This window comes from Silurus aristotelis (genome assembly GCF_946808225.1).
Source record: "Silurus aristotelis genome assembly, chromosome: 14".
NCBI lineage: Eukaryota > Metazoa > Chordata > Actinopteri > Siluriformes > Siluridae > Silurus > Silurus aristotelis.
The window spans coordinates 1,748,997-1,763,483 of record NC_139587.1 but is presented as its reverse complement, the minus strand read 5'-3'; positions in this window follow the sequence as shown (position 1 = coordinate 1,763,483).

Genomic DNA, 14,487 nt, shown 5'->3' with positions numbered 1-14,487 from the left:
AAAATATGTCCAGCTTCACATTAATAATCAAAGATATTTAGGCCGAAAAGTCCATTTGGCACCCAAAGTACCTTTGAGGAATCTTAAGGATTATTTATATCAGATCCCACATTATACCAAACCTACAAAAAATATATTTATGGTTTAACTGCACTTTTATTGCTTAAGATATTTGATCCATAAATGATCCCTCCAATGGCAAGTTCACTTAGTTAATAAAACCTTTAGATTTTTCGTTTATCTTTTAAAGGAACCCTTGATAGAGAACCATATGGAGGTTCAAATATAGACACTACTTAAAGAAGGTGAGACCTCAGATCTTGTCAATCCCTGGTAGGTGGTGTGGCATAAGACCTGTCAGATCCAGTGAAGAGGGTTTAGTCTCAGCTTGTCAGTCTAAGTAAAGAAGGTGTTTCACATGTTCTTGTCTTTTTCAGCAGAGAAGGTGTGGCCTCAGCTCCTGTCAATCCCAGGTGAGCAAACAAGTCCTCAGCTCATATCAATCCCATTTAAGAGGGCGTGTCTTTAGCTTCTGTCATTCTATTTATGAAGGTGTGGCCTCACAATCTGTAGGTACTAATGAATACCAGTTTTACTTAAAAAAAAAACGAAAACATCTGGCCTCTGGTCCTGTCAGCCTCAATAAAGGACTCGTTTTCTATCAGCTCACACTTCAAGTCTCTTAAATAAAGTCAAGCTGAAGTTCTGTTCCGGTGGCTGAAACGTTCTGAGCTGAAATCCCAGGAGAAACACAGAACTGTTGTTGAGCTCCTGAGCAAGACCTTTAAATCTCTGACTGCACAGTTCGGTGCTTAGATTGGATTCAGTCTGACTTGTAAGTCATTTGGATTATAAGGTAAAAAGGTCACAAAGTGGTTTGTAACATCACATTATTCACTTCTCTTTTTATTCACTTTCCCAGCCCCTTTAATTACTCCCTCCCTGGCGAAGTGTTTGGATTAGTCAAATGATTAGCTTTACACTTTTAATCCGTTCACTCGATCCGAGATGAGAGGAACGAAGGATGAAGGTGAGGCGAAGGAATAAATTGCACGGCTCTGGCAGGTATCAATTAAATCACATGACTTTCAGTTCAGACAGCAACTCTAATTTCACTTCATTAACTTTTAATAAAGTGTGTAATAATTCATGTATTATAAGAAAATCTGAGCTTTGTGCAGCATTACTGCATTTCTCTGAGTACATTAATGACTCATTCATGGAGATTATTGCTGATATTCGGTTTTACAGTATATGCAAGGAGATGTTTATGTAACATTTAATGGAAGGAGTCTCCAGTTTCAGATAAAACTGTACATTTAACGTAACAGTAAATGCAGAAAAACACCAGCCTAAACGCTGCTTCCTAAAAAATGTGTGTATTCAAAACCAAACACTTGATTCAGGCTTTCAATCAGAAGGTCAATTGTTGAGCTGAACTCCCAGATTGTTTTAATATTTCAGTCAGCTTTAATTGTTCACTTATTTATCTGTTCTCAATTTGATAAGCTGCAGCCTGTCGGAAACAGTCGAGCATACCTAATGAAGTAGTTTATATGCAAATGACGAACACCAAATAAAGTTAAAGATCTTGAGGGATTGCAATGCATCAGCGACGAGTGCAGGCATCCGGATTGCCTGGATGGAAGACGGCTCGACTTTATCTCAGAGTCCGAAACGAGCGAGCAGGTCATGAAATCTTGGATTTTTATTTTTGCTCATTTCACACACTTACACACACGTACCTGTATCATTGCAGGTTGCGGTTTCAAAAGTGATCAAACGAGGTGCCATGTCCTTGAACAGCTGCCCCTTAAGCCCTGCTCTGTGGTTCTTCTGCGTTTAATATCTCTCCCTGTTTCACACTCTTCCTTTAATGCAGTTTTCTCACTCGCTTTCAAGTGTCACTTGAGTCGCTCGTGAGTTCTCAGTCGAGTGACTTAACGAAAGTTTAATTGCTGAAACGTGATTGGTTTCAAACAAAACACTTGCTAAGAAAGATTCCTTTGTTTTTTCGTTTGAAGAGCAGATTGTCGAGGCATAATGACATGAAAGTCTCATCATCTTCTCGATCAGTTTAGACAAATGATTTGCTCCTTATTCTACAGTATTTAATTATTTATTTGTTTATTTTATTTTGTGTATTATTATTATTTTTATTATTATTATTATTTATAGTTTCAATTATTGGTTTGAATAATTTTGTTACAGAATTGATAAATCTTTGTCCTCTTTCTTGCACCATTCCATATACCGTATACCATTATTACTGTCCTCTCTATCTCCCTTTCTTTTCTCCTCTTTCCTTCTCTTTCTTCATACACACACAAACACACACACACACACACACACACACACACACACACACACACACACACCTTTCATCATACTACTTACTTCTTATTGCATTTCATTGGCTCTGTAATTCTAGACTGCGCAATATCAGTAAAGTTTAATCTAATCTAATTTAAACACACACTCACACACACACACACACACACACACACACACACACGTCAGCTTTACCTCTGACTGTTGCTCAGCACTGACACTGGAGACTCCTTCCATACATGACAGAGCTGCTGTTATATAAAAAAATACGTTCTGACCAATTAGGAGTGAAAAATAATCATGGGGGTGTGGTCAAGATAATTATGGAGTAATAGATGAGAAAAAGTAGGAAGTATGTGAGAATAGAATCTTTGGAAAAATTTAAAAACCCAACAAAAAAACAATAATACACACACACACACACACACACACACACACACACACACACACACACACACACAAACACACACACACTATATATATGTGTATAAGGCAGGTGGTTATGAACCAGGTCTCAACATCACACAAGTAAAGACACGCCGCAGCGATTAGCAAAATCACGACAATGTTCTTCATACTTGTCACATTTCTGCCAGCAGTGGCAGCAAGCACCCTTTCCTTCCGTCTAGGCTCTTAAGTGTCTCGTCAAAGATCCATTTGAATCAATTAAAGTAAATGAAAGGACTTTTCAGCAGACTCGTTGAATTATTTATTGCGTTTAATGATCCCCACAGAATTAAACACAAGTCGAATCCTTCATTATGAATAATAAGTGATTAAAAGGAGGCCATTTCATTAGAGCCACAGCTACTAAAACTCTGCTTTCACTTTTTTTTTTTTTAGACAAGGGCCTGAATATTTGTAAGAAATTATCAGTTAAATACGCAGTGTTCTGACTGAGAACCCCTGGAGGCGAGTGGACGAAAACAACATGGCATTAAAATTAGATTTTTCCTCTCTGAACTGGAGGAAAAATATAATCACGTATCAATAAAAGATTTTTTTCTAGATTTTCTTTTTTTTTTTTTTTTTACTTAAGGCACTTATGTATGATTTTATGAATACATGCGCATGTGGTGTAACTATCATTTGCAAAACATTCATTTTTAGTAATTGGCTTTTAATGGCATCACAAACATTTGTGTGTGTGTGAGAGAGAAAAAAGAGAAAGAGAGGGAGAGGGAAAAAAATAGGGAAAACATTTCAAAACAGAATACGACGGATCAATTCTGGAGTGCGTCTTAAAAATTATAACAGTGTGTATTCTTTTTTCAATCCCCATCTGATCACTCTCTAAACACTCATTCACATAAAAAAAACAAAGAAACAATGGAGAAAGAAATGGAAAAAAGGGCAAAAAAAAAAAAGGGGGAAAAAAAAAAAGGGAAGTTGCATAGATTCCGAAGCCCTGGTGAGAAATGGCCCGTTATTCATTTCTGAAGCAGTGCGGTCTCGAACATACAGCGTCTTGTGGTAAATATACAACACTCCATCACACGTCGCTGTAATGTGACAGCTCGCTCCGGCAAGGCTGCGCTTTATGAATTATTGTTTAGGAAAGTTTTAGAGCTCACGCTGCAGAGGTGTAAATAAAATGAAAGTATGGAGAGCACTATAGACCGTGCTTCATTAGCTGCCCAGTCATGTACTGCAAGAAAAGGAAAAAAGTTATTCAACTGGAACTAATGCTGGACTCGCAATGTGCTTCAACTGGCATAAAGAAACACCAAAAGTAAATAATATACTTCTTGGGTTGTTATATAGCTGATATGATGTGCATTTTAATATTTTACAGACAATTTTATGCAAAATAGAGACATTCAAAGCAACTATGAGCCAAAACAGGCGCACAGGACACACCCACACACCTTTACTGAGATTGACAGGTGCACAGGACACACCCACACACCTTTATTGAGATTGACAGGTGTACAAGACACGCCCACACACCTTTACTGAGACTGACAGGTGTACAGGACACGCCCACACACATTTACTGAGATTGACAGGTGCACAGGACACGCCCACCCCCGTTACTGAGATTGACAGGTGCACAGGACACGCCCACCCCCTACCCTGTTACTGAGATTGACAGGTGCACAGGACACGCTCACCCCCAACCCCGTTACTGAGATTGACAGGTGCACAGGACACGCCCACCCCCAACCCTGTTACTGAGATTGACAGGTGCACAGGACACGCTCACCCCCAACCCCGTTACTGAGATTGACAGGTGCACAGGACACGCCCACCCCCAACCCCGTTACTAAGATTGACAGGTGCACAGGACACGCCCACCCCCAACCCCGTTACTGAGATTGACAGGTGCACAGGACACGCCCACCCCCAACCCCGTTACTGAGATTGACAGGTGCACAGGACACGCTCACCCCCAATCCCGTTACTGAGATTGACAGGTGCACAGGACACGCCCACCCCCAACCCCGTTACTGAGATTGACAGGTGCACAGGACACGCTCACCCCCAATCCCGTTACTGAGATTGACAGGTGCACAGGACACGCCCACCCCCAACCCCGTTACTGAGATTGACAGGTGCACAGGACACACCCACGAACCGTTACTGAGATTGACAGGTGCACAGGACACACCCACACACCGTAACTGACTGACCGACACACACACACACACACACACACACAAGATTTTCCTTTAAAGTCAAGTGCGATTGATGAGTCCACATTGTGAATTGCTATCAGGAGACTTGTCCACTCAACCCACTAAAGAAAAGACATTGTGTTTGGGATGTGCTCCTCATCATGAAGATCTGTAGGTACAGAAGTATGCAAACACGTGCACTTTTTCTTCTTGCTACAATTCCTGTGGAGTTCATCAAACAGGAAGTGACAGGATGGAAGAAAACGCCCGAACTTGTCTGTCTTTTTTTATTAATACTTTGACCTAAGCACGTTCTAACATTACCCACAATGCCATATGGCTGGAAGATTGTGATGCAGCAGAGCTTTAGTCCTTCAGTCAGTCCAGATTCCTCACTTGATCATCTGCTCAAACAGCTCATGCTAATTCCTTAAAACTCCAACCTTTGTTTTTTTAAAAGCTCTTTTTTTCTTATTAACACGAGGCTGAACTGTGTGTGTGTGTGTGTGTGTGTGTGTGTGTGTGTGTGTGTGTGTGTGTGTGTGTGTGTGTGTGTGTGTGTGTGTGTGTGTGTAAAATGTAGCTGATTGTTAGAGCTTATGTTTGAGGTCTTTTAAATTAAACTTTACTTTAACTATATAAAAATACAGCTTTTTGCAGAGAATAAAATAACATCTGGTTGACGGAGAGACGATTTTAAAAAGCAGCAAATATCTGCGTATGTCATTCTCTCTCTTCTCTCTCTCTTAATCTCACACACACACACACACACACACACACACACACAAACAACATGCATGCCTACCATATGCTGAGTCTTGGTTCAGCAGGCATCGTGATTTGACTGATCGCAGGAGAGAGTGAGGCTCTAATTGGGGTTTTTTTCATGACCAGATGCACAATAAATCCTGGGTAGAGTGGGACGATCATCAGGAGCTCTGAGGACCTGAGTCTGAAACTGTGAAGCATTTCTACCCTTACACACACACACTCGCACACTCGCCCACACAGTTACACTCTCACTCATACACTTACCTGTACACCCACGCACACAACCTCCATTTCGCCCACGCACAATCATACACTCACCCTCACACTCATACACTCATCTACACTCACACTCATACACTCACCTACACTCACACTCATACACTCACCCACACTCACACTCATACCCTCACCCTCACACTCATACACTCATCTACACTCACACACTCACCCACACTCACACTCATACCCTCACCCTCACACACTCACCTTCACTTACACTCATACCCTCACCCTCACACTCATACACTCACCTACACTCACACTCATACACTCACCTACACTCACACTCATACCTTTACCCTCACACTCATACCTGCACCCTCACACTCATACCCTCACCTACACTCACACTCATACCCTCACACTTATACCCTCACCCTCACACTCATACACTCACCCTTACATACTCACCATCACACTCATACCCTCACCATCACACTCATACACTCACCCTCACACTCATACACTCACCTACACTCACACTCATACACTCACCTACACTCACACTCATACCTTTACCCTGACACTCATACCCTCACCTACACTCACACTCATACCCTCACACTTATACCCTCACCCTCACACTCATACACTCACCCTTACATACTCACCATCACACTCATACCCTCACCATCACACTCATACACTTACCCTCACACTCATACACTCACCTACACTCACACTCATACACTCACCTACACTCACACTCATACCTTTACCCTCACACTCATACCCGCACCCCCACACTCATACCCTCACCTACACTCACACTCATACCCTCACACTTATACCCTCACCCTCACACTCATACACTCACCCTTACATACTCACCATCACACTCATACCCTCACCATCACACTCATACACTCACCCTCACACTCATACACTCACCTACACTCACACTCATACACTCACCTACACTCACACTCATACACTCACCTACACTCACACTCATACCTTTACCCTCACACTCATACCTGCACCCTCACACTCATACCCTTACCTACACTCACACTCATACCCTCACACTTATACCCTCACCCTCACACTCATACACTCACCCTTACATACTCACCATCACACTCATACCCTCACCTACACTCACACCCTCACCTACACTCACACTCATACCCTCACCCTCACACTCATACACTCACCCTCACACTCATGCCCTCACCCTCACACTCATACACTCATACCCTCACCCTCACATTCACTCACTTACCTGCACATACACACATGCTCTCGCCAACATACACACACTGTGACTTCAGTGCTATTAAAAGGTCAAGCTACACATCCGAGAAAAGGTGTGCGAGTTGTGCATATCTAACGTGCTACTGTTAGGTTTATTGGCAATCATTCCGTCCAGGGAAAACGTGATCGTGTGTGTGAATTTTGAAACCCTTTGCTTCATCATTGGGCTTTCTCATGAATATATTAGCTCAGGGTGAGTTTAATGGCATTTGTAATGGACTTGCTGGCTCACTTCTTCTGCTTCGATGGAGGAAACAGAGGGCACTTTTCTCCCAGCGGCTGTGGTGCTATTATATTTACAACTGTGTATCTAATGTAAAGGTAAAAGACGGTTTATTCTTAATTTTTTTTATTTTTTAATCAATACTGTTGGAGCTAAACAACAGGAGATCTTCCACTCATGTAAAGCATATCTTCATGGAAGTCCTAGTTTAAGTAAAGGGAAAATTTAATGCCACATCCAAATATGTCCTACATAATTGTGTGCCTCCAACTTTGTGGTAAGGGTTTAATAAAGAACTACAAAAAAAACAAGGTGTCCCAATACTTTTGGCAATATAGTGTATCCTTAAATTACTTTATATTTGACTTGTAATCGGTTCGATTAGCAACTATAGATTGTGGAAAATGTCCGTGAAGGAATGTATGTAAATGTTCAGAACGTTGCATCATCCAAAACTTGAAAAAGAAGAAAAAATCTACTTTTTCAAAAAGATTTTTACTGATACTGATTTGCTTAAAGCTTTAATGAAAACTCACCCCTTAGAAAAACTCAAACCTTGAGAAAAAATAAAATTTAATTTTGAATAAATAAAATGTTTCTTAGAATAAATGTTTTAAGGAATAAAAGGTAGAAAAACAGGTAGAAAAACAGATGATGGGTGCAATCCATTTAGAGTTAAAAAAAAAAAACATTCTTTTCAAGCCCAAGATTTATTTGCTCCTGAAATAAACTAATGGCTTCCCATCGACAGGCAGGATTATTTTTAAATGCTAATATAGCAACAATGTGTTTTGTATGTTTTTATATGTCTGCTGGTGAAAGTTGTGAGCGTGACGAGTCTCCTGTGGTTTCGCTTCGAGCAGGCACAGCTAAAATCATCACTCGCTATAAAAATTACCCAGCGTCCATCCCGAATGAAGTCCCCCAAGACTGCTCTATTCTCACATACAGGCTGGATTCAGGATGCAGGACTTCCATCCAAATAAAATGAATCAGAACTTCTGCAAGTAAAAAAGTCCTTCAGCAAGTGCTGGGAGAGAATCCATGCAGCATCTGAGTAAAGATCAAGCGTTTTTGTTTTCCTTCACAAAAAAAAAAAAAAAAAACGTAATTACAGTTGCATTCATGAGCAATTCCCACGTGGCTAATTTTTTTTTCTGAAATGCCCTTTATTGAAGACAAGGCGAAAAGGAAAACTTCTGGCACTTTTGTCTTTTTGCCAACAACTGCACACCTTCCCACATGCATAACTAATAGATCAAGCAAAAAAAAGAGAGGGAGGTGAAGTGATGAAGAATTAAAAAAGAGAGAGGAGAACGAGCAAAACAAATTCCATCTGTCCAAATTTACATGAGTTTCGCCACCGGCTGTGGAGGAGGTGCCTTTCCCAACTTCAAAAAAAAAGGTCAAACTTCCGGAAAGTTCTGCTCATGCTGAGAAAATGTCACAGAAACGTACTTTTTTTGTTTTTTTTATCTTCTCTCTTTGAGGTGTTGGGAAGAGGTTAGGAATATACAATCAGGGAGCGAATAATGCGTAATTCTACGCACTAACAGTCGAGCCAAGCAAAGACAGCGAAACAAAACCCCAAAACTAATTTCAGACGTCAAACCCACCAGCTGCCTGCAGCTAAGACCGCACTGATAGAGGTCAAAGGTCAAGTGAAGCATCTGAGTGCATGCTTTGTTCTTCTTGCTTTTCTCTCTGACAGATCGGACTCGTGTTTGGGTCACGGAAAAAAAAAATTTACATTTCCATTTGAACGATGACCTCGAAGCCCTTGGCCTTGCGAGTTTGTGCTTTCACTTTTACTTTAATAAACATTTTGGAGGAGGTATCGCAGAAACGGAGCGCGAATAGTGTTTCAATTTTTTTTTACAAATCGCGTTGGTCAAAATGACAAAAGCAGGTCGGAAAATGTGACGGCAAAAACCTAAAAAACGACGGAGAAAGAAAAAGCGTGAAACGTGTGCCATCTGACAGGGAAACCAAAGAGAAAAGTAAAACCAAAAAAAAATAAAAATGCGAAACCAAAACCTTTGCCTAGCAGCAAAGGAACATTAGTAAAAGCAAAATGATGCAAACAAATTGTAAAATGAAACAAAAATTCACCAACAAGAAACAGAAATGTTACAGCAAACTTGAATATGCATCAGTTGCACCAAAAAATTAGACAGCGAGAAAAAAAAAACGTGCCAAGAAATGCAGCAGTTATGGTCCAAAATTGTGTCAGCAAAATTAGATCTGTGAAGGCAAAACCAAGAATGTCACAAATAAACCAGAAAACGAAAAGTAAGGTTGCAAAATCAATAATGTGAAAGCAAAGCAAGAAACAAATGCGAGATTTGAACCAGAAAACTAGACGTAAAAACAAGAAATGAGACAATCGACAGCAAACCCAAAAACATGCAGCAAAACAATAATTAAAAATTACAACAAATCCAAAACTTCATCAGTGAAGCAAACAAACAAAAGCAAAACCAACGATTTTGTCGTAAAATAAATAAATAAAAATAAATAAAAAAATGCGGCAGTTGAGACAAAGATGTAACAATTGGTCCAGAAAATGCATCAGCCAAACCAGAAAAGTGACAGTTGAATAGAAAATGAGATTGCAATACCAATACATGAGAAATTGCAAGATTTAAAGCAGAAAACTAGACATAAAAAACAAGAAATGTCACAATCGAACTATAAAATATAGCCGTTGTGACAGCAAACCAGAAATGAGAATGTTGAACCAGAAATGCAACAACTAATCCACAAAATGCATCTGCAAATCCAGCACATGACAGCAAAACCGATACAAAAATAAAAATATAATGCAAAAGCAAATCTAAAAATGTGAGAACAAAACCAGAAAATCTAAACAGTCGACCAGAAACATGCAGCAAAACAATGTTTTTTTTTTAAAGCAAATCCAAAAATTCAACAGCAAAACCAGAAAAAACAAATCTACAAAACTCATCTGCAACAAACAACACAAAACTCACAAACTCAACAAACACACAAAACACTAGAAAAACAATGATTTTGTCAGAGAAAAAAAAAAAAAAAAAAAAAACAGAAAATGCAGCAAATGAACCACAATTTGTGACCACAAAATGTGGAAAATATGAACACAAAATGTGAATTTTGTCCATTAAGTATATCAACAAATCCAGAAAAAATAAACTGCAAAACCTATAAGTAGCACATACAAAGTGAAAATTAACTATCAAAATAAAAATAATTTCTTGTCTTACCTTAACCACCCTCCAATTCTTCTCTCCAGCCAATCAGAAACAAGCATGTGATACGTGTTCGTGAATGTTTGGTGTTTAAAGGCCACGTTTCATTTTTGCGGGGTAAAACAATCCACTAGTTATTTAGCAAAAAACAAAGACATCCGCTGTTCGAAACATTACCATCAAACACGGTCCTCCGTGACACTGCGGGTTTCCACCACATCCCGCTAATTTCATTTTCACCCCCATGCACATTAAAGAACCCCGGCCTGGTTTTGTACGGGGGAAAAAAAATATAAAATGGACAGACAGCTGGGACCTGCCTGAGTAGTGCATTTTTCTCCAAAAACCCATCAAGCGTGATGTGGGCACCTGTCGGGGGAACAAAGCGGACCCCTGTGAGTTTAATCACCTCTAATGCAAGATTATCCAGGTGCCAGAGGACATAATCTCATCCCAAATACATCAGCTGTCAGTGGCTCTGCAGAACATCTTCCCTCCATCCCTCCATCCCTCCCTCATGATAAAACATAAGCGCCTAATTGTCATGGAGGTCGCTTGGCTAGAAGATAGCAGCAAGCTCTTTTCCACACATTTACCTCCCAGGAAATTGTTACATTCACCATGAAAACTCGCTCGAACATGGATCTCTGTGGACGTTCTGTAAACCGGATGACTGGCTTCTGAAGAACTGTTTTGGAATTGAATAATAGTCCTAATTATTGGAGTAAATAAAAAATCTTCTCATATAAAAGAAAAATGCATTTGATGACTCAAAGGTCAGAAAATAATGGGATTTGGTTATGATGTGAGGAACTCAAGCTTTTGAGGGGGATATGAAAGAATCTTTTGAGGAGAATTTCATCCAAATTGCAATTTTGGTACCAAATAAAACACTAATAAGTTGTATTTTGGTAAAAAGGATCTTTTTTTTTATCTGAGGTCAAGGTATCATTCTGACTAATAAACTAAAAAATGTTGAGTTTGAAGCTTTATGGATCTGAGATTACGAAATGATTGCATTTAATAAACTTTAGATATGAGTAATCAACATCTAAGGTACATTTTGGATCTAATAAACCAGGAATATTTGGATCTGAGTAACAGGAACGTTTAAACTTCATGGAATTATATTAATAACCAAAAGGTTTGTAGATCTGAGTTTAAGAAATTCTTGAAGATGAGCTAAGAAATATTTGTATTGCAGAAACCAGAGACTTTTACATCAGAGTCACAAACAGCAAGAAAATGGATGCAATTGCAGATAAATGTACTTAATAAACTACACAGAAAGCAACAACGATCAGAACCTGGACCTGAACCCAACAACAACCATGGAAAAGCCAAAATAAAGTAAATGTGAAACAGGTGCAGAGGTCATGTGACAGGACATATAAGGGTCCATTGGCTGATGGGAAATGTAGTGTCTGTCCATAAACTTGATTTGATTTTTTCAGGACCTTCTGGATGTGAAAATGGGAATTATTAGTTGACATATGGGTTTATGGATCTAAAGTCCAAAAATTTAACGGAAATTCTTAGATTTTAATAAAAAGATATAAAGTGGGATTAAAGAATGACTGGAATTTATAAACTAGTTTTTGTTTGATATGAGATAAATATTTGCATTTGAGGTCAGGGAATAATTTGGACCTTATAAACAAGGAGGTGTTATGTTTGAGTACCAGTGACCTTTTGGATCTGAGGTCTGGGGCATTATTGATTGGGAAAGTTTGAGAGTTTAAAGTTTATTAATAAATCAGCAGAAGATATTAGAAGTTGTTAGATCTAAAGAAAAACCATGATATTTTCAACTCTGGTATTTATAGTTTTTTTCACTTTACATTTATTAAAGCATTTGAGGGTTAAGGGACCCGAAGGCCCCAAAGTGGCAGCTTGGTGTGGTTTGGATTTGAACTTGTAAACCAAACTCCTAACCACTGAGATACCACATCCTTATTAATGCAGTGTTGATGAGTTTCCATTGACACCATGAAGTTTACATTTATCCCGTTCATACAACAGAGCAGTTATGGGGTTAAGGGCCTTGCTCAGGGACCCAAGTGTGTCAGCTTGGTGTGGCTGGGATTTGAACTTATGACCTTCAGATCCAAAGTCTAGTGCCTTAACCATTAAGCTACCACCTATTCTTAAAGAGAAAAACCTTTCTGTAGGTGGGAATTTTTACAGATGTAAACATTTTTCTGTCAGTCTTTCAGCTTTTTTTTTTTCATGCAGGGATTAAGTTCAGATCTAAAGTGTCCTCTTGATCTTTCCACAGACTTCTCTGTTTACTCAAATCCAACATTTTCTATCTTATTACAGTATTTTCAAGAATTGATCTTGACCTCAGATCCAGAAGGTCTCTCATACTCAAACTTACATTCTTTGTAACACACACGTCTTCTTCATGTTTATCCAGCTTCAGTTCCAGCAAAAGACTTCACGTTCGCAGCGCTTAAAATTTAGCATAAGACTTAGACTTCAATATAATATTTCTACATATTCCAAATGGTCAGAGCCACAGCAGCTTGGCTGTTCCAGATCTGCACTGGTGACAAGAAGGTTCTCTGGGGGGAAAAAAAAAAGAGTCGGTCCTGCTTCACTTGTAAGTCACTTTGGATAAAAGCATCTGCCAAATGAATAAATATGAGTCTATCCATCTTTTCTGGGTTTTAACCACTCAGTCGGCTGAAAATCATCTATCATCCAAGTCCAGTCTGATAGAAGACACACTGCGGTTCTTTTTGATTCACTGACTCATCGCAGAAATAATTACATGTAAATAAATCACTTTGCAGCTCTTGTGTTCACTTTAAAACAGCTTTAATCGTGCCGGAGCTCCACATTTATTATACAGGTCCTCTAATCTTTAACCCAGTTCCTTCTTATTCTCCTCTCTCATGACCAGCAGGACTTCAGACTTCCTCACTCGGTGTAAATACACATTGCATCAGCATGACATCAGCATCCCTTTTATTCACTACTTCTTTTTCTGCTTTCTCCATATAGATATTCATGCCTCTTCTTCTTCCGTCTTTTCCTGCTCTTTTGCCCTTTGTCTCGCCATCCTTCGGAACAAAGAGTTTTGTCTCATTAGGAGAAGACAGCAGACAGGAGTGAGGTTTTCCAGCCTTTTTACTCTTTATCCCAGGGACTAGAGCCGGATAAATCAAAGCACTGTGCTTCAGAAGTAAGTGGCATCTTTAAACTGTTTGTTAGGCATTTGAAAAGAGGAGAGACAAGACAAAAAAGGAAAAAAATAAGGACAGATCCGGGAAGATAGCATTTATTAAGGCTTGAAGTATAAGGCTAATATTATTATATGATATATTTAAATTAATTTATAAAGTATATGCTAACATTCCAAGGTACTCCTTTAACATCTACATACAGTTCAGTGAGTAGGGAATAAAACACATAAAACAGACAGCAGTGGAGACAACTGCTGTACAAGCTCGTCCACCATCTTGGCTCAATTTGTCATATAACTCAAAATGCATCATTGTTTTTGAACGTCTTTTAAATCTTTCCACTTTGGAGAGAGTTTTCACAAAGCTTGACCAAACACAGCATGGACAAAAGGCCAGAACGGAGAGAAAAATATGCATTTTCTAACAAAAACATATTAGTGTGAACATGAGAGTTAAACTGTGGAAATTAGCTTCTCTTTCCGCTATATACTATAACTTTAAACAGTAATTCCATCTATAATAATTTCTTCTTGAGAACACATCAAGAAATTTCAAGAAATGATTCTGTGTCCTGAACATCTTACTGT